The 27,973-nt window shown below is 37.4% G+C and overlaps 1 protein-coding gene and 1 pseudogene across 3 annotated transcripts in view; one reads left to right on the plus strand and one right to left on the minus strand.

Moving 5' to 3' along the window:
* LOC101685818 (limbic system associated membrane protein) overlaps positions 1–27,973 on the minus strand; it is a 663,791-nt gene that overhangs the window by 337,574 nt on the left and 298,244 nt on the right. The gene's annotated exons all lie outside the window — the stretch shown is intronic.
* On the plus strand, positions 7,516–27,960 carry LOC123394530 (annotated as a pseudogene).

Genomic DNA, 27,973 nt, shown 5'->3' on the forward strand with positions numbered 1-27,973 from the left:
AGAATGGCTGAGTTTCATTCTTCTATACATAGCTGTCATTTTTCCCAGCACCATTTATTGAAGACACTCTCTTTTTTCTAATGTATATTTTTTCCTGCTTTGTCAAAGATTATTTGACCATAGAGTTGCAGGTCTATTTCTGGGCTCCCTACTCTGTTCCACTGGTCTATGTGTCTGTTTTTGTGTCAGTACCATGCTGTCTTGATGATCACAGATTTATAGTAAAGCTTGAAATCAGGCAATGTGATGCCCCCAGTTTTGTTTTTCTTTTTACACCAGTTAGAATTGCCAAAATCAATAAGACAGTAAACAACAAGTATTAGAGAGGATGTGGAGAAAAGGGAACTCTCTTATACTGTTTGTGGGAATGCAAGTTGGTGCAGCCATTTTGGAAAACAGTATGGAGATTCCTTAAGAAATTAAAAATAGAGCTATCCTATGACCCTTCAATTGCACTACTGGGTATTTACCCTAAAGATACAGACGTAGTGAAAAGAAGGGCCATCTGTACCCCAATGTTCATAGCAGCAATGGCCACTGTTGCCAAACTGTGGAAAAAGCCAACATGCCCTTCAATGGATGAATGGATAAAGAAGATATGGTCCATATATAGAGTGGAGTATTATGCCTCCATCAGAAGGGATGAATACCCAACTTTTGTATCAACATGGACAGGACTGGAGGAGATTATGCTGAGTGAAATAAGTCAAGCAGAGAGTCAATTATCATATGGTTTCACTTACTTAAGAAATAACACGGGGGACATTGGGAGATGGAGAGAAGTGAGTTGGGGAAACTGGAGAGGAGACAAAGCATGAAGAACTGTGGACTCTGAGAAACAAACTGAGGGTTTTGGAGTGGATGGAGGCAGGTGGTTGGGTGAGCCTGGTGGTGGGTATTAAGGAGGGCACGTATTACATGGAGCACTGGATGTGCACACACACACACACACACACCAGACAGTTACATCCAGTGGGTTTGAAAGAGTTTTAAACAATTCTATCATAATAAGGGATACATGAGAGCAAATATCAACTATAGGCACTCAGAAGAAAGACTACCTTTTCTTTAGTTACTTTCCAAACAGGAGAAGCCAAAGCAGCTCACTTTTTTTTTCTTTAATTTATCAAAAAAATTACAAAAGCAATTCCAAGTGAAATCAATAATAGAAAAGCAGCAGTAAATTATCAGTGTTTGATCAGGTCTTCTCTGCTCATTTATAGATCGCTATAACAAAGTAGAGTGAGCTGCCTTCTCATTTGTATAAGAGTGATTGTGTCCTAAAAGGAGCTTTGAGAAAGTGGCCCGTGACACCTCCTTCAGACATGGGCCACAGCTGAAACATTTTTCTCAGAGATACAGTTTACCCTCTGCATATATTCTAAATTTAAGTTGTAACTCTGACAAGGCATATGGAAAGAAATAGCAAGGAAAGTCTATGTTTTTTCAACTTCAATGACATTCTAATAATAGCAAAACTGTAACACATAGGAAATATTATGATGTGGAAGAAAATTGAAAGAGTGATAACAATTATTAATTTACCATGGAACTAAAAGAACAAAAGCCATTCTGCTTTAACTGCTACACTCTCTTCTTTACCTCTTATTAAAACCATTGTGAATCAAAAGTGTTTTATTGGATTATGTTTCTATTTTAAATGAATAAGTATATCCAGGATAGTAGGACTAATTAATGGAAAAAAGAAAAAAAGTTTCCATTTGCCCTGAAACTTTGTTAGTACAGCAGATATTAGTCAGGTTTACCCTGTCCATCCTTGGAGTATGTCCTAAATGCCTTGCATGTGATGCCATAAAAGAGTCCTATAAATTGAGATGACTTAAGTCAGATAATCTAAGGTATGATTTAGAGAAAAGGTCTCTTCTTTAATGAACGACAGGAATACACCTCTGGAACGAGAGGTCACATGCCTTCTTTCCCAGCAAGATATGATTTAGAGAACAAGACCTATACACTCAGAAACTCTAAGAATATAACTATGGGTTTGGTTGCTGGAGGAGTGGTTGGTGGGAGGATAGGTGAAATAGGTGATGGGGATTAAAGAGTCCACTTACCATGATGACCACTGAGTAATGTATAGAAATGTTGAATCACTCTATTGTATATCTGAAACTAATACAACACTGTATTTTAAATATAATGGAATTAAAAATTTTTAAAAAACTGAATAAAAAAGAATATCATAACTATGAGGCAAAGATTCCTTACTACCTAACATGGTTGGGACCACCAGGTATAAAATCAACAAATATGAAATGTTTTCATATGTCTGGTGGAAGACTAACTTCTCCTCCAGAAAGAACAATGATAACAGCACCGTCCACTAATGTTAAAAAATGGGAAGTAACTGAGCAACTTGAATGGAGAAAGACCCAAAAGCTTCATTATCACTGAAAGTTTTACAGTTTGATTAGAAGACCCACCTATCACTCCATACCCTCAGATAATCAAAGACATCCTTTCGTCTCACTCATGATCATTATTTGTGGGCTCTCAAGCCTTTTGAGTTGCTCCGGAGTATACCAGAGTATTACATTCTCAAACTAATCTAGTTTTCAGGAACCCGTTCAGGTGCAGTCTTTGTCTCAAGCCTTGAAAAGCTTATTCAGATTAAATCATTTGTAAAAAAAAAAATCTAAATATATATCCTTAACATTTAAGCATTTTAAGTTAATTAAAATGTAAATAACTTTGAAAACATTTTAGAGTCTATTTACCACTAACCATATTTATAAAAGCATATTACAGTTGTGTACAAGTTTCTGGCCAAGAGAGATCTGAAAACACAAAATGAAAATGTAAAAATGTGAGGAAAATAGAAAAGATAGTAAATATTCTCCATTCCACTTTAAAACTACAGAATGCATAGAGTTAGACGCTAAGTAAATAAATGAAGTTGTTTATAGTAGTTAGAGACTGTTGGTAAACATGGACCTTGTCATGCACACACTCAAAGAAGCAGACACAACTGGGGTCATAAATATTAGGAAGTTCTACAAAAATATTCATTTTATACACGTGAACAATTATTCTTCTCATTTGAAAACTCCATTCTGAATTTTGTACAACAGAAAACTGACCGGCTTGTGCTAAATTGGGGACCACAAATCACATAGCAGTGTCTGGAAGGATGCTGATATTTGGGGTTTCAAAAGGAGAGAGTTAGAAAAAGAAATTCGTCTCTGTAGCTTTTTCAGGGTCATTTATTTCCCAGGAACCTCTGGCTTAGCCCGATGTGTTCCCATTGTGTACGATGTCCTAGCTCCTGTTGTTTCTTTACTCCTTGAAAGCAGAGAATGGCTTCTGTTACAGGGACCAAGACAGTGACAAAGTCATTTCCATATCTAAAGCCAGCTCTGAAATATCATCTTATAATGAAGCTTTTATGAGAACAAAATGAGACTTCATTTGTTTCATACGTAGTTTTCTCTAACAATAATCAAGAGATACCATCTTTTGGGATATTCTGTTTGTTTTTCCTTTCTCTATTTTTCTTCCTTTCATAGTTGTTCATTACTTACTGCAGTTTTTTTCTCTCCTTCTACTTTTCTTCTCTCTCTTTTTTTTTTTTCCCCCCAGCAGGTTCCTTTATCTTTTCCTGGTGTCTGTATGTTCCTTTCTTGTGATCCTTCTTTCTTGGTTGAATTTTCAACCAGGGGCATTCTCCCCTGCTTGTACCCTCCTTCACTGCCTTGACTTCCTTCTTGCTTTTCCAACACCTTCCCCAACCCTTTTCTTTAACTCCCCTCAAACTAGACTGTCCTATACGCAACATAATTGTTTTCCACAGACTGTATTTATTTGCTCTTCTATTTCATTTGGAAAAACTATGAAATGAAGGACATTTGCACATTACTTCCTAAGAGTTGTGCTCTGAACTCACTTTCAATCCACTACTCATAATAAGCTTTATAAACTAGGGAAGTCTTACACACACACACACACACACACACTTGGAAAAGTATACTTGATGGTATTTCTCCTGGCAAAAATGAAAACTGGAAACGATTTATAATTAGTAACCAAAAAAGACAGTAAGTGTTAGGGAATTAGGATCTATGGTTGTACCTGAGCTCACTGCTTTTTCAAAATAAATGATATTTTTTCACACCCTAAGAGATCTATAACTGTGGGGAAAATGTGGATAATAGAATCTGAACTCTGACTCTCTGACTCCATTTTATATCCATTTGCAGGCAGATTTCTTCTGTAGATGCCACAAATGAAGGGAAAAAGCTTTTTACTGTCGGTGGTATTGTGTTGTTGTTTTGTTTTTGTTAATTTATTTTTTGGATTGGGGGTTGGAAGATTGAGAAATTGAAATAATCATGGCTTTGAACTTTGAATATATTGATATAAAGCTTCTCTATGAAATGAAAAATCATAATAAGAACAAGAAAACTGAAACATACAACTAACACATCTGGATTTTCTATTTGGTAATGTGAAAGCTCAACTTAAATCTCAGCCAATCATTGTGAGTCATGACTCATGTAATTGCCTCAATGTAACTCATGAAATCTGAAGACCTATGGAGGCAGAATGTGAGAAGACAAGTCCCTCTCAAGAACATTAACAATGGGAAATGATATCAATCCCTCTGCCAAATTTTTGTTGGAGGTTAGGCAGGGTTGAATCAAGGTCTAATGAATAATAGAAAATAGTATCATGGATTATGTCCTTTATTTATATTTTTTAAGCATCCAAGTCAAGAGTCAGAGCACTATGTTGGGTGCTTGCTAATATGAATAGAATTTTGATCTATCCCTGAAGGAGTTAAGAATTTAGCTGAAGAGATGATAAAAATCTGTCAATAAATCCTACTACTTGCACATGAGATTTGTCTGGATCCTAACTCTTTCTTGTTCTGGAGAAATTCAAGATATTCTGTGAAATAAAAATCTAGGTAAAATGAGAATTGCTGGATTAGGTCCTAACTAGTCATTTCTGTAAACTTTTTAGATGTCTGGATTCGTGTATGTTGATTCATTTACAAGGAATAACTAAAATAATATAGCAGGCACCTCCAAGATTTGCTAGAACTGACTACTAATAAAATGAAAAATTCATATGCTTGCTTTATTTATCACATGAAAGTTCAATTAACTTATATACCAAACAAGTTTGGTTTACATGTTGAATTATATAGTGGCTGATATGATTGTTTGAACAATTATCTATGGCTATTGATAATCACATCCAACTGACACGTACATGCACTGGTCAAAAAATATAGATTTATTCTTCTCATTCCTTTGCATCTATGAACCCCCCTTAGTCAAATTCAGTTAATGTTCTTTTTTCCAACAGGTGGATAAAAGGCAGTAAAAGAAGAGAAACACATGTTCAAATTAATACTATCAGAATACATTTGCAAGTCTTGCATCGTTTTTAGGAGATGTGCAAATTCACAAGTACAAAAATACCATATTTAAAAATAAAACTTGAGGGAAAAAAGTTCCTTGACTATACCTTTTCATGAAGTGAGAATTAGTGTCTTTAGACAGTCTAAAAGCTGAGTGAGCAAATATTTTCTTTTCAGTGTTTGTGGAAGTTTCTTGTATAGATATCGGCTCATGAGACAAATAGTGAAAACCTTTGACATTTTGATGGAGACAAACCAAAAAATGAAGCACTTATTTATTGCTGTTTTTTAATTTATTAGGAGAATTGATTTAAAGCAACATGTATTTCCTCTAAAACTACTGTTGCTAAGTGTCAACTTCATACATCATATTGCTTTAGCATCTCTAATAGACATTTTCAAAGGTTTACTGTCAATTGTACAACAGGTTCTTCAGGTCTTAGTTTTATTTTCATTATCACAACTAGGCCAGTGCTCTCATTAAAAGGCATGGGGGTGATCGAAGACCTTAGGGTACTTCTATTGGCTCATTTCAGTTTTTAATTAGAATCTCTGGTGTGATCGTCTGCATCTATCGAAGGTTAACATTCACTCAGTCATTTAATAAACACTATGGAATGTTTTCTCAGGGAATGCCCTAAGTTCAGTGGATATGAGGAATAAAGATATAATAGTTACCCTAACAAGATCATAGCATAGTGGAAGAAGAGTCATACTGACTGAATAATTATGGCCAATCAGAGCTCTTTTCCATATATCCCTTCATTTGATTCTCCTATAAAAACAATGAAGATGCTCAGAGAACTTGGCTAGTTTCATGCAGCTAGATGGAAGAAGTAGTGGAATTCATCATACACCTGAGATTCTGGTTCCAAAATCATACTTCTTTCCCACTAAATGGTGTTTCTGGAAACCAATGGAGCAGTTTTTCCCCACTAGTCTTTAGTGAACGTACACATTCCCACCATGTCTATGGGGGAGAGGTTAACTGGATTTGTTCAAGTTATGAGCACATTCTCAGAGCCACAGCTCCCATAATTGTTCTGTGGTCTGCATCACACGATATAATGGACAAAATTTAGGAAACAGCTGTGCGGCCACCTATTTGGATTACACCATGGGACACGTTTCAATAGTCTGAAGAATAATATTGTTGAAGTGATCATGATCACTCTATGTGAGGTCTGTGCCATCACTATAATTGAATAAGACATTCCTCACACTCTTCGGTAAGGAGACTTAGAGAAGAGATCCAGACAACATACTTCATTAACTCAGATTAATAAGTAGAATAAGAACACAATGCAGAAAAGAGGGAAATTTTTAATTCTCACTTACATGTGACCTCCACAAAGAAAAAGAACATTAAAACAAGTCACTAATATTTTTTTCTCAATGCCAATCATATGTCACCTGAGTTAACTAAAAACCTTTCAGCCATGTGACAACATTCCTGGGTATTTGTTAAAAACAAATGTTCAGGCTACTGAAAAATATAAAATCACAAAGAGAATGGGTTCAATAAGTTCATAGATGTCCACGGTATGGCAAGAGTGTGCAAGTCTACGTGATTATATTACATCCATGATATCCCTTGAAAAGCTTAACAAAATATGGATTCACAAGATCTTGATAGGTGGCAATAAGGAATACTGATAAAAATTTACTTTGCAACACAGAAGGGTCAGATAACAGACTAGTTACACAATGTAATTAAAAATACTGAACTTTCCTTTTGCATCTACAACAGCTTATGGCAAAGCTCTGAGTAAATCATGAACATAGAGTGGAAATGCATTGCACTTCACAGAACATCCTCAGGCCAAAAAAGACAAACAGGAGAGGTTCTGATTAAATATTTGTTCAGAAAATACCCTCTGATAATATAGTGCCAATTTCCTACCTTGGGTAAATAGCATCCCCCTTTCCCAAGGTAAGTAGGTCTCTGATATATTGGATTTTATTTACAAAAAGGAACTCTGGCCACAAAGCACACAGCAGTTATGTGAAGGGTATGGCCCAGCTTGTCTCCAAACATAGTCAGTACGACCTTTGGCAAGGGCCCAGTAGAAAATCGCTTTTCCTAAAGAAAGCTCAAACCCTTTTTTCTATAATCCTACTATCACGATATGGTGTTAATGAAGCAAGCCCTGTTTCCAGTGGCCACAGCAGAAATTGCCTCATTTGGCTCATTAGTCACTAGAAGGACAAAAGCCAGGTGGGGATGTGCTCACGTAAGTATATGCAAGGTTTCCATGGAAATAATATTTTTTCTGCCTGACCTGCCCTAGGGATGCATGTATTCCAGCATGGATATGGTATCTCTTTCTTAGGGACAGCCCAGTAGAAACTAAAGCCTTGAGGGATGTACTGGACTCTAGATTCTAGGTGTTTATCTGAAGGATAATTAGAGCTATTGGGTTATCAATCCCATTTTCAATATTCACTGTATTTGGGACACCAACCCCCAAACAGTAGCCCCATATTCTTTTTTTTTTTTAAGATTTTATTTATTTATTTGACAGAGAGATCACAAGTAGGCAGAGAGGCAGACAGAGAGAGAGGAGGAAGCAGGCTCCCCGCTGAGCAAGGAGTCCGACTCGGGGCTCCATCCCAGGACCCTGAGACCATGACCTGAGCCAAAGGCAGAGGCTTTAACCCACTGAGCCACCCAGGTGCCCCTAAACATATTTCTAAGCACAAATCATGTCTGTGTAGATACTCCTCCTCTTTGCCTCTTCTCCAGTATCCTCCTCTTTCCTCTTCAAATCCTTCTACTTCTTTTAGTCAGTCTTGCTGTAAAGAATACATATTGTTCTTAAGTCACTCAGGCTTCATTTACCTTTACTTAAGGATCCTTTTAATGATACACACATTTATCTCTCCACCTTGGTAGGCTGGTTGAGACCCATGGCTAACAGCAGGGATGGTACGGAGGGCTAGGTCAAGCACTGGATCAATTACTGGTTCAGATACAGGAATGTGAGTCAGTCAGAACCAGTAAGATGGAATGAGGTGGTTTGGGATTTTAACTGACTGCTGGGAAGTCAGGCTTGCTCTTCCCCCAAAGGATTCATCACGTAGGCGATACAAGGTCTGGTGCTCTACAGCTATCATAAGTTAGCTATATGAAAAAAGAACCTTATCTCTGTATGAGTAAAGAACCTATTCAGGAGTACAGTTAACAAGAAAGTAAGTAAAGCAGGGCATAGAAAACGTAGTCAACTGATAATTGTGGCTAAACCTTCCACTGTGTTTCTCACTTTTGTGAACCAATGAACTCCCTCACTGCTGGTCAGTTTAAGTATTCTGTGTCTTGTAACCAAAAATTCCTTAATGATGAACCCACCCTATAAACAAAGCCAAACAGGTCATCAGAGACTGAGTCCTATACAAGTAGTTCCCACATTTTCAAGTACAAGAATCGCTTTGAACAACTATTGCTCATGTATCAAGAACTCCTGCTCTAATCCTTTGTAGCTCAATAGCAAGTTACCAATAGAGCTATATAATAAACAAAATAGTTCAAATCTTTGGGGCCTTGACCAGCAAGCATCTTTAACTTGCTAACATTTATCATTCCCCACAGGACACCCAGTAGCTGTGATAAGCCCTAACCAGCACCACTTGGCAACAAAGAATCAGGTTGAAAAGAATGCAAAAGGTCACAATGTCTTCACCTCCCTGCTGCACACTTGATTCATTATTTGGGGTTTCTTTGTTTTTTAAAGATTTTTTTACTTATTTGACAGAGTGAGAGAGGGTACACAAGCCGGGGGGTAGGGTGGAAGAGGGAGAAGCAGATTCCCACTGAGCAGGGAGTCTGATTCGGGGCTCCATCCCAGGGTTCTAGCATCATGACCTGAGCAGAAGAGAGACACCTAACGACTGAACCACCCAGGCGCCTCCTGATGGATTATTTGTAAAAAGACACACTTGTTCATATTTCTTTTGTGAAATAGGGAATATAAGGACTTGAACAAAAAAGGAGAATATAGGGGCGCCTGGGTGGCTCAGTGGGTTAAAGCCTCTGCCTTCGGCTCGGGTCATGATCCCAGGGTCCTGGGATGGAGCCCCGCATCGGGTTCTCTGCTCAGCAGGGAGCCTGCTTACCCCCCCTCTCTCTGCCTGCCTCTCTGCCTACTTGTGATCTCTGTTTGTCAAATAAATAAATAAAATCTTTAAAAAAAAAAAGAATAAAAAAAAGGAGAATACAATCTTCCAGTACATAACTTGTTTCTCATGAACTTCTCATGACTGCCAAAGTCCCCAAATTTTTAAGAGAAATAGAGCCTTGGGCAATATTTTGTATCATTTTGGTATTTCTACAATGGTCCCCTATTCTTCCTCTCTCCTTTCTTCCCTTAGTTCTCTCCCTTACCTCTCTTACAGCAGTTTAGCACTTTTATTTCTGTTCAACTGGAATAACAACAACCAAAATTTCAATGGAGTAATAATTAATGAGTGGGTATGATTCAATGAATCATTTCATGGTTTATTTTGGCCTTAGGATATGTGCCTCTCCAAATATACTTTCTTGAGTCATCCTGTAATGTTAACTTTAACTTTGGACTAAAATGTGTTCATCTTTCCTTTCTATATTTGCATTGCTTATTCTTTCCTAGTCCAAAATGCACTGTTGGAGAGTGGCCAGTGCTGACCAATCACCTTTTCCCATTCCCCATCACTCTCCTTCATATTACCCCCTATTAGTTATTTTATACGGTACAAATCCATCTTCCCCAGGCAGATCACAAGATCTATAAGCAAAGAGTTTACAGTCTTGTTCTCTTCTGTATCCCCACTGTCTAGCTGTAAGAGACAATAAATATTTGTTAAGTAAATGTATAAAATCTATGAAATTAAATAATTCTCTGGGTGTGCACATAGATATTTCTTTCTAAAATTTTGCCAGGCTCTCGATAATCATATAAAAAGTTATTTATGGAATGTTGAGGCACTAAAGGCATAGAGAAAGCACTCAACATACATTACCAGCATGTATTTTTCATTTGGTCTTCACAACAGCTTTGACAGGGTGGCATTATTATGTTCGTAACCATTTCACAACTTAGGGAAATAAGACCCAGAGAAAATATGTTTATCAGCCAAGAACTCACAGTTCATGTATGACAGAGCTAGGAATCAAATCCAATTCTGTCTGATGTTAAAACTGGTGCTCTTCGTCTCATGAACATCACCACCAGTGTCATCCTTTCATGCCTGTCCTAGAGACCCAAACGGAAGTGAGAACCTGTCTCAACGAATGCTGTTACTAGAAAGCATTTCTCAAGTGCTTACTATGCACAGGGTATTATCTCTGTTAATTTTCACACCAATCCTACAATGCACGTCCCTTGTTTTTCATGAAAAAAATTTGGCTCAGATAAGCCAGATAGAATTTGAACCCGATCTTGTCTAACTCCTCAGAATGGACCATTAACTATGCTGGGATAGCATTTCCTTGACCCAGTGAAAGGTGGTATAACTTGCCAAGTCACAGGTGACAGGAACCATCAGCCTAGGCCTGTGTTACAAGCCGCGCAGCCCTATTGCATGGCCAGTGAATTCATCTCGGACAAATGACAGATGCACAGTGTCTCTGACTGTGGAAACCAGGAATCTCTCTGCTGGCTGACTACCAACTCTCTGTCAAGTAGAGGAAAAACAACCACAAGCCCAAACTTTCATTATTACAGTAGTGGTACCTCCTTCATTTATTTTATAAGCAATAAACTGTGCTTGTCCATTGTTTCAATTAGGATGTTTCAAATGAGATTGAAGATAATGCATCCCATAATTTCTCACCCTTCCCCGTTCCACAGGCTCCGGCAGAATGGATTCCAGGGTGGAATTTGCACTGTTCTGATTGATGAGGCTAATAAAGAGCCTTTATTGTGATATAAATAGCCTTAAAAATGTCCTAGAGAGTCAATATCGGTGTTTGATGGCCTCACACAGGCAAGGTCCTTGTCTTAAGTAGCACTAAAGCTTAATGAGTTATGTTTTTGAAAGAGTTTGTCATTGAATTTGGATATTGATTTGTGAGGCTACAAGGTGGCAAGACCCACATTAGTGACACAGATGGAACAAACTATTTAAAAACCACCCATTTCTTTCACACACCTAATATATCAATAGTTTTAACACCCTATTGGATCATGCAGCTTTGGCAAGGGATCAGAGCATGCGTAGAATATATTGCACAAGTATTCATTCAGCCAGATGAATGACTATTGCTCTGTCCACACTAGTTGTGAAAGAGCTCAGGGCACACATCCTAGAAGGTAAGAGTGTGTTTCCAAACCCTCCCTATTAGTCACACACACACATGCAATGCAATTACACATACACAGAAGTCAGTCTGGAGATAATAACAGAATACAATGTTATAACTGTAATAACTCCAAAGCCTCCTCTCTTCTCCCTGGCCCCCATTAAACTGTGATTGTTGAATTACAGGGTAAAGGCAATTTAAGAATTTCTTTATGTAATGGGAGTATCATCATCCAAAGGTTATGGCCCTTTATAAACACAGTTGTTCTAGATCTTTGTTTCTTTTAAATCTCTGCCTTACAGTTTCAAAACTTGCTTTAAAAATCTTTCTTTGCCTTTCTCTTTCCCTGCCAATTTTCCCATTCCTGGCAGTATCATTTCTTCTTGTCCACTATTATTGTTTTATCAATCTTTATCCACCTTTGGATGTGTCTTGCCTCCTGTATATGTCTATGCCTCTACACATGCAGAAACAGAATCAGAAGATGATATCAAAGTAGGGGTGTTACGACGTTGGGCAGGGACGTTATAATGTCAAAGCCACTTGGTCAGTATATCACCAAACAATTAACTTATTTAGCCTATTATATCAATTTCCCATGGTTCCTGTAGTAAGTTATGACAAATTCAGTAGCTTAAAACAACATTTTTTTTTTCTCACAGTTCTGAAGGCCGAATGTCCAAAATCCAGGTGTCAGCAAAGCTGCAAAGGCCCCAGGAGAATCCTTTCCAGCTTCTTCCAACTTCTGGTGATTGCTGGCAATTGTTGGTATTCTTTGGTTTTACAGAGAATTAGGTTTTACTCTAATCTCTGCTCTCTTTTTTGTGTAGCCTCCATCCCTTTGTCTTTTGCTGTCTTCTCTTCAGTCTTTTACAGACACATTCCTCATTAGACTCAGCCTCTTCCCTAATCTAAAATAACCTCATTTGGAGATCCTTGTCTTACTTATATCTACAAAGTTCCTTATTCTAAATAAGATTACATTTTGAGGATTTTAGATATTATCTTTGAACAGGCTACTGAACTCAGTACAGTTGTTTATAGATATTCAATATAATTAATTAAAATATACTAAAGGTATTTCTTTTTTTTAAACAAATAATACACATTTTATTTGAAAATAATATATATTTCTAAGACTAACCACAAGTATACAAATTTGGCTAATAGCACGGGAATCAAGAAACTATGGGCACTAGTTACTTTTCTCATCCTTCCAATGATGTAAATATACATCCTCTAAGAAATAGTCCTTTTCTCAAGAAACAAGAAAGGTCTCAAATACACAACTTAACCCTACACTTAAAGGAACTAGAGAAAGATGAACAAATAAAGCCTATACCCAGCAGGAGAAGAGAAATAATAAAGATTAGAGCAGAAATCAATGAACCAGAAACTAAAAGAACAGTAGAACAGATCAACAAGAGTAGGAGCCAGTTCTTTGAAAGAATTAATAAGATTGATAAACCCCTGGCCAGACTTATCAAAAAGAAAAGAAAAAGGACCCACATTAAGCAAATCATCAGTGAAAGAGGAAGGATCACAACCCACACCAAAGAAATACAAACAATTATAAGAACATATTATGAACAACTATATGCCAGCAAATAAGACAATCTGGAAGAAATGGATGCATTCCTAGAGACATATAAACTAACAAAACTGAACCAGGAAGAAATAGAAAACCTGAACAGACCCATAACCAGGAAGGAGATTAACGCAGTCATCAAAAATCTCCCAACCAACAAGAGCCCAGGGCCAGACAGCTTCCCAGGGGAATTCTACCAAACATTTAAAGAAGAATTAATACCTATTCTCCTGAAACTGTTCCAAAAAATAGAAATGGAAGGAAAACTTCCAAACTCATTTTACGAGGCCAGCATTACCTTGATCCCAGAATCAAAGACCCTGTCAAAAAGGAGAATGATAGGCCAAAATCCCTGATGAAGATGGATGCAAAAATTCTCACCAAAATACTAGCCAATTGGATCCAGCAGTACATTAAAAGGATTATTCACTATGACCAAGTGGGATTTATTCCTAGGCTGCAAGTTTGGTTCAACATCTGCAAATCAATCAATGTGATACAATACATTAATAATGAAAGAACAAGAACCATATGATACTCTCAATAGATGCAGAAAAAAAACAGTTGGCAAAGTATAGGATCCTTTCTTGATCAGAACTCTTCACAATGTAGGGATAGAGAGTATATACCTTAATATCATAAAAGTCATCTATGAAAAACCCACAGAGAGTATCATTCTCAATGGAGAAAAACTGAGAGCTTTTCCCCTAAGGTCAGGAGCATGGTAGGGATGTCCATTATTACCACTGCTCTTCAACATAGTACTAGAATTCCTAGTCTCAACAATCAGACAACAAAAAGAAATAAAAGGCATCCGAATCAACAAAGAAGAAGTCAAACTCTCACTCTTTGCAGATGATATGATACTTTATGTGGGAAACTCAAAAGACTCCATTCTAAAACTGCTAGAACTCATACAGGAATTCAGTAAAGTGTCAGGATATAAAATCAATGCAAAGAAATTAGTTTCATTTCTATACATCAACAACAAGACAGAAGAAAGAGAAATTAAGGAGTTGATCCCATTTACAATCGCACCCAAAACCATAAGAAACCTAGAAATAAACCTGATCAAAGAGGCAAAAAACCTGTACTCAGAAAACTATAGAATACTCATGAAAGAAATTGAGGAAGACACAAAGAAATGGAAAAATGTTCCATGCTCATGGATTGGAAGAACAAATATTGTGAAAATGTCTATGCTACCTAAAGCAATCTACACATTTAATGTAATCTCTCTCAAAATACCATCAACTTTTTTCAAAGAAATGGAACAAATAATCCTAAAATTTGTATCAACTAGAAAAGACCCTGAGTAGCCAGAGGAATGTTGAAAAAGAAAACCAAAGCTGGTGGCATCACAATTATGGACTTTAAGCTCTATTACAAAGCTGTCATCATCAAGACAGTATGGTGCTGGCAACAAAAACAGACACAGAAATGAATGGGACAGAATAGAGAGCTCAGAAATAGACCCTCAATTCTATGGTCAAGTAATCTTCAACAAAGCAGGAAAGAACATCCAATGGAAAAAAAGACAGTCTCTTCAACAAATGGTGTTTGGAAAATTGGACAGCCACATGCAGAAGAATGAAACTGGACCATTTCCTTACACCACACACAAAAATAGACTCAAAATGGATGAAAGACCTCAATGTGAGATAGAAGTACATCAAAATCCTTGAGGAGAACACAGGCAGCAACCTCTTTGACCTCAGCCACAGCAACTTCTTCCTAGAAACATCGCCAAAGGCAGGGGAAGCAAGGCCAAAAATGAATTATTGGGATTTAATCAAGATCAAAAGCTTTTTCACAGCAAAAGAAACAGTCAACGAAACCAAAAGACAACTGACAGAATGGGAGAAGATATTTGCACGTGACATATCAGATCCAAGGTCTATAAAGAACTTACCAAACTCAACACACAAAGAACAAAGCATCCAATCAAGAAATGGGCAGAGGACATGAACAGACATTTCTGCAAAGAAGACATCCAAATGGCCAACAGACACATGAAAAAGTGCTCAACATCACTTGGCATCAGGGAAATACAAATCAAAACCTCAATGAGATATCACCTCACACCAGTCAGAATGGCTAAAATTAACAAGTCAGGAAACGACATGTGTTGGCAAGGATATAGAGAAAGGGAAACCTTCCTATACTGTTAGTGGAAATGCAAGCTGGTTCAGCCACTCTGGGAAAACAGTATGGAAGCTCCTCAAAAAAAAAAAAAAAAAAAAAAAAAAAAAGTTGAAAACAGATCTACCCTATGACCTAGCAATCACACTACTGGGTATTTACCCCAAAGATATAAATGTAGTGATCCGAAGGGGCATGTGCACCCGAATGTTTATAGCAGCAATGTCCACAATAGCCAAACTATGGAAAGAGCACAGGCATCCATCAACAGATGAATGGATAAAGAAGATGCGGTATATATTTATATATGATGGAACAATATGCAGCCATCAAAAAATTGAAATCTTGCAAAAATGTGGATGGTACTAGCAGGTATTATGCTAAGTGAAATAAGTCAATCAGAGAAAGACAATTACCCATTGATTTCACGGATATAAAGAATTTGATAAACAAGACAGAGGATCATAGAGGAAGGGAGGGAAAAATGAAACAAGATGAAACCAGAGAGGGAGACAAACCATAAGAGACTCTTAATCTCAGGAAACAAACTGAGGGTGGCTAGAGGGGAAGGAGCAGGGGAGACGGATGGGGCGGCTGGGTGATGGACACTGGGGAGGGTATGTGCTATGGTGAGTGCTGTGAATTGTGTAAGACTAATGAATCACAGACCTATAGCCCTGAAACAAGTAATACATTATATGTTAATTAAAAAAAAAAAGGGGAATAGTTGGTCCTTGGGGTGCCTGGGTGGCACAGTCATTTAAAGGCATCAGGTCTCGGTTTTGGTTCAGGTTGTGATCTCAGGGTCATGACCACAGGATCATGAGACTGAGCCCCTCCCTTGGACTCTGCATTTAGCTTAAGACTCTCCCTTGGTTCCTCCCCCACACTGCTCTCTCTCTTTCTCTCTCTCTCTTTCTCTCAAATAAGTAAATAAATCTTTTTTAAAAAGAATAAATGGTCAGTCCTCTATACTAAATATATATATGACGAGTTCTTTTTTTTTTTTTAAGATTTTATTTATTTATTGAGAGAGAGAGCACAAGCAGGGTGAGAGACAAAGGAGAAACAGACTCTCGGCTGAGCAGAGATCCCAGTGTGGGATCCCAGGACTCCAGGATCATGACCAGAATTGAAGGCAGATGCTTAACCGACTAAGCCACCCAGGTACCCTTTATATGGCAAGTTTTAAACTGAATTTTTTATAGCTGCCCCAGCTAATCAATTAATTTTGGAATTACTGATTAATCTTCAGAAGAATGTGATACAGGACAGAAAAATCTTGAATACTTATAAAATATTCTATATTCTACAAAGGAGACCATTGTGTTTTATGTAGAGACGATCTTTCTCATATTAACGTAGATAATGATGCCCTTATAAAGTATAAAGTATACCCACAAGAGTGGGGAGGGCACATTTGTGTCCACGGGCAATAGATATAAACAGATCCTCTCTGTCCTTTTCAGTGAAATACCCCCACAGGAATCAACATAGAACTGAGAAATACATTCATAGGACAACAGCTTAGGAAAATAAAGCCTGACCATCCTAATAAAGGAATAGACATATAGAGAAGCAGTGTTTTCACATATGAAAAACCTGGGGGCTCTTGTCAGAATGTGGATTTCCAATCAGTGGTAGGACCTGAGGGTCTGTATTTCTAACAAGTTCTGATAATGAGCAAGGACCACACTTTGAGTCCCAAGGTTATGGAGGATCAAGTTATTCTAACAGAGCTGGCAAATTATTATTTCACATAGGCTAAAGATTGTAAGGCTTTAAGTCATTCAGTAGACATTCACTGGGCTCCTATTCTGTAGCAATTGTTTTTGGTAAATACAAAGATAAATGAAATATAATCCATATCCTCAAGAGTTTCTCTTTCAGCCAGTTGTGGATTTGTTTTTTTCAAATATAATATTTGGCATCTACCTTCACTTTCAAACAATACAAGGGAAATAACAGAAATAAAGTATTTTATAAATAGACAAAAAAAGTTAACCTACATTTACTAATTTCATAAAAATTGATACAATTGGTCTCTATTCTAAAAGATACAGCCCCACACCAGTGAGATTGCTAAAGATGATTTTCAGGGAGATAGTGTAACAACTCTTGCTCAAATTTTGGGAGAAACAAAAATCAGAACTGTGACATGGGTTTCAGGCAGGAAGCAGATGCAGCAATGAGCAGGAATGACTCACAAAGAGAGAATAAAACATCCACAGAAGAAAGTATTTCATTTATAGAAAAATCAATAGGTTCTTGCTTTTTATTTAATTTAATTCTATGCCTTGCTAAAGAGATATGCTAGAGAGTAATGTCTCTGGCTTCTGAAGGCTAAACTTATGCAATTGCGTCTTTTTTCATGTTGGTTTGGGTTAAAATTGGAGATTTCATAGGCAGATAGCAGCCAAGGCAATTTGTTGAGTCATTTGAATGAGAATCCACTAAAGACTATTCTGATCTTAACAGTCATTTAGACGTTTGCACTGTTAACTGAAAATATATCATCATGATCATTACGTGTGTGTGTATGTGTGTGTATAATATACATTTTCAGGAGGGTCTTCAATGTCCTGGGAAACTTGACCTGAGGAATCTGCTCATACTCCTGCTGTGGAAGGCAGTAGTGACTTGCCAATATTCTTGTGGGCTGAAGACTCAAAGGAAGTTGTAGTATCTTCAGTTTCACCCAGTAAATCTCACAAAAAGTGCGACTCTTACGCTGCCACCATCACAAACATGGCCAGATATCAGGGCCCAATTTTCAAAGGATAACTGTTCACATTTAAACTTACTTTGATCAGAAGCATTCAAGACTACAAAAATATTTAGTTCTGATATTAAACACGATTCTTCTCCGATCGGTGGACTGAGAATTCTGAGGCCAACCTGGAGTCCTTCATCATGTATCAAAGAAGATGGCAAATGGCTATTTTAAATGCCCTAAGCAAATCTCGTAGCATAAGGTAAAGATAGAGTCTATCTTCAAAAAGCTTAACTCTCTCTTCACCCTCAGAGCAGACATGAAGGATGAAATATATGGCTTTGCCATTTTCATTGATCAAATAAGCTAGCTAATTGCCAAATGTATGCTGCAGGATTTTAGGTACAGCTGTATTGCGGAAGTCATTCACTGTCAACTTATACACCTTTATAATTCTCCCTAAAGGTCAATCCAGACCAATTTATTACAGAACGTATGAGACATATTTTTAGACCTATAATGCTTCTCACGGTTCCTATATTTGGAAGAACAGGGAAGATGTAGCAAGAGACAACACTGTTTCCTGTTCTCTCAGCAGGTGTGCATTGTATAGAGTATAGAGAGAAGAGCATTGTGCCTGCAGACAGAGCTTTCTTTGGGGTACAGTATCTTGCCTGTGTTTTTATGGAATATATGTTCCACTTTTCACAAATAAGCAAAGAGGCACAATAAAAGAGAGATGGTTTTATCGGCCCAAAACATTCCCAAGATTTCTTCAAGTTTCTACATGTTACAAATACATGGGATTAAAGACATAGCGAGGATAGACACAAAGGATCTCCAAATACTAGGTTGGACTTTTCAGGATGAGGAACGATCTTTGAATTAAAGTCTTTGAAAAGTATGATGGAAAGGGTCTGTGTAGTTCTCACTCCAAACCACACTTGGTAAATTAAGATGTTTTCTTTAGGTTTTTAGAGGTTGATTCATTTCTCCTGTAGACATGGACACTGAAAAAACTTGAGGAAAAGCCAAGTGCAATCACTTGAATATACCACCAGGTGACAGTGTTTCTAAAATTAATCTGATTCAAAAGCAGCAGGACCTGTTTTTATAGACTGGACCACATTTTAACAGAAAGGTGAATGAAAAAATCACATGATTGTTTTTAAATAGTAAGTGAAACCACCAACTGAATTTCTTTTCCTAATTACAATTATTTAAATGTGATGAGATCACACACCCAAGAGACAGTGATGGAAGGTTACCCTAGTGCTGAATAGGCCAGAATGACTGGATCATCTTAGAAAACTGGTAAGCAGTTTGAAAAGCTAATTTTCAGCAATTCCTCTGAAAATCAGATCAGCTAAATTGAACTAAAGAAGGTATGAGATGTAATTCATATTTTTTTTACACGATGGCAACAAGACACAAAAACACTGAGACTTTAAGACAATAGACAGCAACAGATTTATAGCAAAATAACATTCATGTAATTTTGTCCAAAAGGTAGGTCTTACGTGCTTATATTAAGTAATGTAGATAAAATGAGTATTTGGGATTCATTTGCTGAAATGTTCACAGTTTTAAGGAAGTGAAACTATAGAGGGGGAATATTTCAGCTAATCCAAATAAAATGGGAAATTCAGGTTACCGGACAGCATAGGAAGAAGAGGGAGAAGGGAAAAATGATCAGTAGTTTTCTCTGTAGGCTTGGAGTTTGAAAACTAAAAGGGATTTACCTTGGTGTGAATGAAATAGTTACAAAAATAAAACCCAGTGGAGCCAGATCAGTCAGGAAGCTACTTTCGTAATTAGGAGCACGCCATTGCCCAAGAGGTTAGAATTGGTGGCTTAAGTTCCATTCGTTTCTATTAAAATCTCTCAAATATACTCACTGCCAAGGTGACTGAAATTCTATTTATAGTTTATTTGAAATCAAATATATTTTATATTAAAATTTATTTACAATAAGTATCTAGACTCCCTCATTATAAACAGAATTCTCCCTGTTACATACCATTCAACTATTGCCTACAGTTTCTACTTCTGGGAAGGTAGAAGATAAGTGAACAGAAGGGATTCGAAGAAGGGTGAGTAGAAATGGAGGGAGGGATGCTTCAGGGTGCTGTACATTAGTACAGAAGGACAAAAAATAATTCTCGCTGGAAAAAGAAGTAGCTCACTCTCAGCCTTCTATTTCACCTTCTCCTCTTCTCTTCCTCTGTTTCCATTTTTCCCCCCATTCTCATCACTACTTCCATACCTTCCTATTCTCACTAATAACTTCCCCAGATCCCAAGTTAAATTACAGAACAAGACAGGGAAAGGAGTGACTACTAAACGTTGCTTATCAACTTAGTCATTCTCTTTAGAACATGTATTAGTTCTCCTCACCAAAGCGAATAATGGGGAAAAAAAAAAAAGGTAAAAAAAAATATTTTTTCATTTCTTCTTATATAAGTTTTATCATTTATTTTTTCCAAAAATAATGCATTTTTATCTAAGTTTTCTTGTGTTGGCTTAAAGATGTTTATTTATTGCTCTTATGATACAAAAATTTCTACTATATCTTTTTTTTTTTTTAATTTTTTATTTTTTATAAACATATATTTTTATCCCCTGGGGTACAGGTCTGTGAATCACCAGGCTTACACACTTCACAGCACTCACCAAATCACATACCCTCCCCAATGTCCATAATCCCACCCCCTTCTCCCAAACCCCCTCCCCCCGGCAACCTCAGTTTGTTTTGTGAGATCAAGAGTCACTTATGGTTTGTCTCCCTCCCAATCCCATCTTGTTTCATTTATTCTTCTTCTACCCACTTAAGCCCTCATGTTGCATCACCACTTCCTCATATCAGGGAGATCATATGATAGTTGTCTTTCTCTGCTTGACTTATTTCGCTAAGCATGATACGCTCTAGTTCCATCCATGTTGTTACAAATGGCAAGACTTCATTTATTTTGATGGCTGCATAGTATTCCATTGTGTATATATACCACATCTTCTTGATCCATTCATCTGTTGATGGACATCTAGGTTCTTTCCATAGTTTGGCTATTGTGGACATTGCTGCTATAAACATTCGGGTGCATGTGTCCCTTTGGACCACTACATTTGTATCTTTAGGGTAAATACCCAATAGTGCAATTGCTGGGTCATAGGGCAGTTCTATTTTCAACATTTTGAGGAACCTCCATGCTGTTTTCCAGAGTGGCTGCACCAGCTTGCATTCCCACCAACAGTGTAGGAGGGTTCCCCTTTCTCCGCATCCTCGCCAGCATCTGTCATTTCCTGACTTGTTGATTTTTAGCCATTCTGACTGGTGTGAGGTGATATCTCATTGTGGTTTTGATTTGTATTTCCCTGATGCCGAGTGATATGGAGCACTTTTTTCATGTGTCTGTTCGCCATCTGGATGTCTTCTTTGCAGAAATGTCTGTTCATGTCTTCTGCCCATTTCTTGATTGGATTATTTGTTCTTTGGGTGTTGAGTTTGCTAAGTTCTTTATAGATTCTGGACACTAGTCCTTTATCTGATATGTCGTTTGCAAATATCTTCTCCCATTCTGTCAGTTGTCTTTTGATTTTGTTAACTGTTTCCTTTGCTGTGCAAAAGCTTTTGATCTTGATGAAATCCCAGTAGTTCATTTTTTCCCTTGCTTCCCTTGCCTTTTGCGTTGTTCCTAGGAAGATGTTGCTGCGGCAGAGGTCGAAGAGGTTGCTGCCCGTGTTCTCCTCAAGGATTTTGATGGATTCCTTTCGTACATTGAGGTCCTTCATCCATTTTGAGTCTATTTTTTGTGTGTGTGGTGTAAGGAAATGGTCCAATTTCATTTTTTCTGCATGTGGCTGTCCAATTTTCCCAGCACCATTTATTGAAAAGGCTGTCTTTTTTCCATTGGACATTCTTTCCTGCTTTGTCGAAGATTAGTTGACCATAGATTTGAGGGTCTATTTCTGGGCTCTCTATTCTGTTCCATTGATCTATGTGTCTGTTTTTGTGCCAGTACCATGCTGTCTTGATGATGACAGCTTTGTAATAGAGCTTGAAGTCCGGAATTGTGATGCCACCAACGTTGGCTTTCTTTTTCAATATCCCTTTGGCTATTCGAGGTCTTTTCTGGTTCCATATAAATTTTAGAATTATTTGTTCCATTTCTTTGAAAAAGATGGATGGTACTTTGATAGGAATTGCATTAAATGTGTAGATTGCTTTAGGTAGCATAGACATTTTCACAATATTTATTCTTCCAATCCAGGAGCATGGAACATTTTTCCATTTCTTTGTGTCTTCCTCAATTTCTTTCATGAGTACTTTATAGTTTTCTGAGTATAGATTCTGTGTCTCTTTGGTTAGGTTTATTCCTAGGTATCTTATGGTTTTGGATGCAATTGTAAATGGGATTGACTCCTTAATATCTCTTTCTTCTGTCTTGCTGTTGGTGTAGAGAAATGCAACTGATTTCTGTGCATTGATTTTATATCCTGACACTTTACTGAATTCCTGTATAAGTTCTAGCAGTTTTGGAGTGGAGTCTTTTGGGTTTTCCACATATAGTATCATATCATCTGCGAAGAGTGATAATTTGACTTCTTCTTTGCCGATTTGGATGCCTTTAATTTCCTTTTGTTGTCTGATTGCTGAGGCTAGGACCTCTAGTACGATGTTGAATAGCAGTGGTGATAATGGACATCCCTGCCGTGTTCCTGACCTTAGCGGAAAAGCTTTCAGTTTTTCTCCATTGAGAATGATATTTGCGGTGGGTTTTTCATAGATGGCTTTGATGATATTGAGGTATGTGCCCTCTATCCCTACACTTTGAAGAGTTTTGATCAGGAAGGGATGTTGTACTTTGTCAAATGCTTTTTCAGCATCTATTGAGAGTATCATATGGTTCTTGTTCTTTCTTTTATTGATGTGTTGTATCACATTGACTGATTTGAGGATGTTGAACCAACCTTGCAGCCCTGGAATAAATCCCACTTGGTCGTGGTGAATAATCTTTTTAATGTACTGTTGAATCTTATTGGCTAGTATTTTGTTGAGTATTTTCGCATCTGTGTTCATCAAGGATATCGGTCTATAGCTCTCTTTTTTGGTGGGATCCTTGTCTGGTTTTGGGATCAAGGTGATGCTGGCCTCATAAAATGAGTTTGGAAGTTTTCCTTCCATTTCTATTTTTTGGAACAGTTTCAGGAGAATAGGAATTAGTTCTTCTTTAAATGTTTGGTAGAATTCCCCCGGGAAGCTGTCTGGCCCTGGGCTTTTGTTTGTTTGGAGATTTTTAATGACTGTTTCAATCTCCTTACTGGTTATGGGTCTGTTCAGGCTTTCTATTTCTTCCTGGTTCAGTTGTGGTAGTTTATATGTTTCTAGGAATGCATCCATTTCTTCCAGATTGTCAAATTTATTGCCGTAGAGTTGCTCATAGTATGTTCTTATAATAGTTTGTATTTCTTTGGTGTTAGTTGTGATCTCTCCTCTTTCATTCATGATTTTATTTATTTGGGTCCTTTCTCTTTTCTTTTTGATAAGTCGGGCCAGGGGTTTATCAATTTTATTAATTCTTTCAAAGAACCAGCTCCTAGTTTCGTTGATTTGTTCTATTGTTTTTTTGGTTTCTATTTCATTGATTTTTGCTCTGATCTTTATGATTTCTCTTCTCCTGCTGGGCTTAAGGTTTCTTTCTTGTTCTTTCTCCAGCTCCTTTAGGTGTAGGGTTAGGTTGTGTACCTGAGACCTTTCTTGTTTCTTGAGAAAGGCTTGTACCGCTATATATTTTCCTCTCAGGACTGCCTTTGTTGTGTCCCACAGATTTTGAACCGTTGTATTTTCATTATCATTTGTTTCCATGATTTTTTTCAATTCTTCTTTAATTTCCCGGTTGACCCATTCATTCTTTAGAAGGATACTGTTTAGTCTCCATGTATTTGGGTTCTTTCCAAACTTCCTTTTGTGGTTGAGTTCTAGCTTTAGAGCATTGTGGTCTGAAAATATGCAGGGAATGATCCCAATCTTTTGATACCGGTTGAGTCCTGATTTAGGACCGAGGATGTGATCTATTCTGGAGAATGTTCCATGTGCACTAGAGAAGAATGTGTATTCTGTTGCTTTGGGATGAAATATTCTGAATATATCTGTGATGTCCATCTGGTCCAGTATGTCATTTAAGGCCTTTATTTCCTTGCTGATCTTTTGCTTGGATGACCTGTCCATTTCAGTGAGGGGAGTATTAAAGTCCCCTACTATTATTGTATTATTGTTGATGTGTTTCTTTGATTTTGTTATTAATTGGTTTATATAGTTGGCTGCTCCCATATTGGGGGCATAGATATTTAAAATTGTTAAATCTTCTTGTTGGACAGACCCTTTGAGTATGATATAGTGTCCTTCCTCATCTCTTATTATAGTCTTTGGCTTAAAATCTAATTGATCTGATATAAGGATTGCCACTCCTGCTTTCTTCTGATGTCCATTAGCATGGTAAATTCTTTTCCACCCCCTCACTTTAAATCTGGAGGTGTCTTCGGGCTTAAAATGTGTTTCTTGGAGGCAACATATAGATGGTTTTTTTTTTTTTTATCCATTCTGATACCCTGTGTCTTTTGACAGGGGCATTTAGCCCATTCACATTCAGGGTAACTATTGAGAGATATGAATTTAGTGCCATTGTATTGCCTGTAAGGTGATTGTTACTGTATATGGTCTCTGTTCCTTTCTGATCTACCACTTGTAGGCTCTCTCTTTGCTTAGAGGACCCCTTTCAAGATTTCCTGTAGAGCTGGTTTGGTATTTGCAAATTCTTTCAGTTGTTGTTTGTCCTGGAAGCTTTTAATCTCTCCTTCTATTTTCAATGATAGCCTAGCTGGATATAGTATTCTTGGCTGCATGTTTTTCTTGTTTAGTGCTCTGAAAATATCATGCCAGCTCTTTCTGGCCTGCCAGGTCTCTGTGGATAAGTCAGCTGCCAATCTAATATTTTTACCATTGTATGTTACAGACTTCTTTTCCCGGGCTGCTTTCAGGATTTTCTCTTTGTCATTGAGACTTGTAAATTTTACTATTAGGTGACGGGGTATGGGCCTATTCTTATTGATTTTGAGGGGCATTCTCTGAACTTCCTGAATTTTGATGCTCGTTCCCTTTGCCATATTGGGGAAATTCTCCCCAATAATTCTCTCCAGTATACCTTCTGCTCCCCTCTCACTTTCTTCTTCTTCTGGAATCCCAATTATTCTAATGTTGTTTCGTCTTATGGTGTCACTTATCTCTCGAATTCTCCCCTCATGGTCCAGTAGCTGTTTGTCCCTCTTTTGCTCAGCTTCTTTATTCTCTGTCATTTGGTCTTCTATATCACTAATTCTTTCTTCTGCCTCATTTATCCTAGCAGTTAGAGCCTCCATTTTTGATTGCACCTCATTAATAGCTAAAAAAAAAAAAAAAAAAAAAAAAAAAAAAAAAAAATTCTACTATATCTTAATGATGTCATCTTTTATACATATCAATGATTTTTCTGCCTTTTCTTTTCTTACTTGATCAAGCATTGCATAGACTTTATTTTATTAGCCTTTTCAAAATAGTGAGTTTTGGATTTATTCACCTTTTCTGTTATCCCCTTTGAATATTTTTGCTTCCCCATCTTATAAATAGGCATCCCTTATTTTCTCCTACCTTGCTTTATTGGCACCTCACAGACTGCATTTTGTAGAAATTGAGTATTTGTGGTAACCCTGCAGTGAGCAAGTCTACTGGTGTGCTTGCTCCCTTCTAACAACATTTGCTCACTTTGTGCCTCTGTGTCACATCTTGGTAATTCTAACAGTATTTCAAACTTCTCATTATTATTATATTTGTTATTGAGACATATGGTTGGTGATTTCTGATCTTTGATGTTACTATCCTAATTGTTTTGTATGCCACAGCCAGGCCATATAAGATAATAAATGTAATCCATAAATGTGTGTTTTCTGACTGCTCCTGCAACCAGGTGTTCTCCATCTCTCTCCCCACCCCCAGTGGTGCCCTATTCCCTGAGACAGAACAATATTGAAATTTAGCCAATTAATAACCCTACAATAACCTCTAAATGTTCAAGTGAAAGGAAGAGTCACACATCTCTACTTTAAGTCAAAAGCTAGAAATGATTAAATTTGGGGAGAAAGATGCTTCAAAAGCTGAGATAGCTCAAAAGCTAGGGCTCTTGCACCAAACAGTTAGCCAAGCTGTGAATGCCAGAGAAAAAGTGCTTGAAGGAAATTAAAAGTGCTACTCCAGTAAACACACAGATGATAAAAAATTGAAATAGCCATATTGCTGATGAGAAGAAAGTTTCAGTGTTCTGGACAGAGATCAAATCAACCACGACATTCTCTTAAGACAAAGCCTCATCTAGAACAATGTCCTAACTCTCTTCAGTTCTGTGAAGGTAAGAAGTAAGGGAACTGCAGAAGGAAAGATGGAAGCTAGCAGAGGTTGGTTCATGAAGTTTAAGGAAAGAAGCCATCTCCATAACATGAAAGTGCAAGAGGAAACAGCAGGTGCTGATGGAGAAGCTACAGCAAGTTCTCCAGAAAATCTAGCTCACATCATTTATAAACATGGCCACATCAAACAGGTGATTTCCAATGTAGATGAAACAGCCTCCTATTGGAAGAAGATGCCATCTAGGACTTTGATAGAGGATAAGTCAACACCTGGCTTCAAAGTTTCCAAGAACAGGCTGACTCTCTTATTACAGACTAAGGCAACTGCTTACATAAGGCTGAAGCCAATATTTGTGTACCATTCCGAAAATCACAGGGGGGTTAAGAATTATGTTGAATCTACTTTGCCTGTCTCTATAAATGTAAGAACAAAGCCTGGATGACAGCACATCTGTTTACAACGTGGTTTACTGAATATTTTAAGCCTGCCCACTATTGAGACCCAGTACTCAGAAAAAAGAAAAGATTTTTAAAATATTACTGCTCATTGATAATGCAATTGGTCATCCAGGAGCTCTGATAGAGATGCACAATGAGATCAATGGTGTTTTCATCCCTGCTAACACAATATCCATTCTGCAGCCCATAGAGTGAGGAGTAATTTCAACTTTTAAGTCTCATTATTTAAGAAATACATTTTGTAAGGCTGCTATGGATAGTGATGCCTCTGGTAGATCGAGGTAAAGGAAATTGAAAACCTTCTGGAAAGGATTTACCATTCTAGATGCCATTAAGAACTTTCATGACTCATGGGAAGAGGTCAAATGATCAACATTAACAGGAGTTTGAAAGAAGTTGATTCCAACCGTCACTGATGACTTTGAGGCTTCAAGATTTAAGTGCAGAAAGTAACTGCAGATGTAATGGAAATAGCAAGAGAACTAGAATTACAGCCCAAAGTTGTGACTGAATGGCTGTCATCTCATGACAAAATGTTAATGGATGAGCAGTTGTGTCTTAATGGGTCAGCCAAGAAAGTGGTTTCTTGAGATGGAATCTACTCCTAGTGAAGATGCCATGAAGACTGTTGAAATGGTAGTAAAGAATTAGACTTTGACATAAACTTGGCTGATAAAGGAGTGGTAGGGCTTAAAAGGATTGACTCTGATTTTGAAAGAAGTTCCACTGCATACAAAATGCTACCAAACAGAATCTCATGCTACAAAGAAATCTTCCATGAGAGGAAGAATCAATAAATGGAGCAAATATCATTGTTGTCTTATTTGAAGAAATTGCCATAGTCACCCCAATCTTCAGCAGCCACTACCCTGATCAGTCAGTAGCCATCAAAACAGAGGTAAGACCCTCTACCAACAAAAAGATAGCTCACTGAGAGCTCAGATGACAGTTACCTTCTTTAGTAATAAAATATTT

Source organism: Mustela putorius, unplaced genomic scaffold, assembly GCF_011764305.1.
Source record: "Mustela putorius furo isolate JIRA1106 unplaced genomic scaffold, ASM1176430v1.1 tig00003834_pilon_pilon_pilon, whole genome shotgun sequence".
Taxonomy (NCBI): domain Eukaryota; kingdom Metazoa; phylum Chordata; class Mammalia; order Carnivora; family Mustelidae; genus Mustela; species Mustela putorius.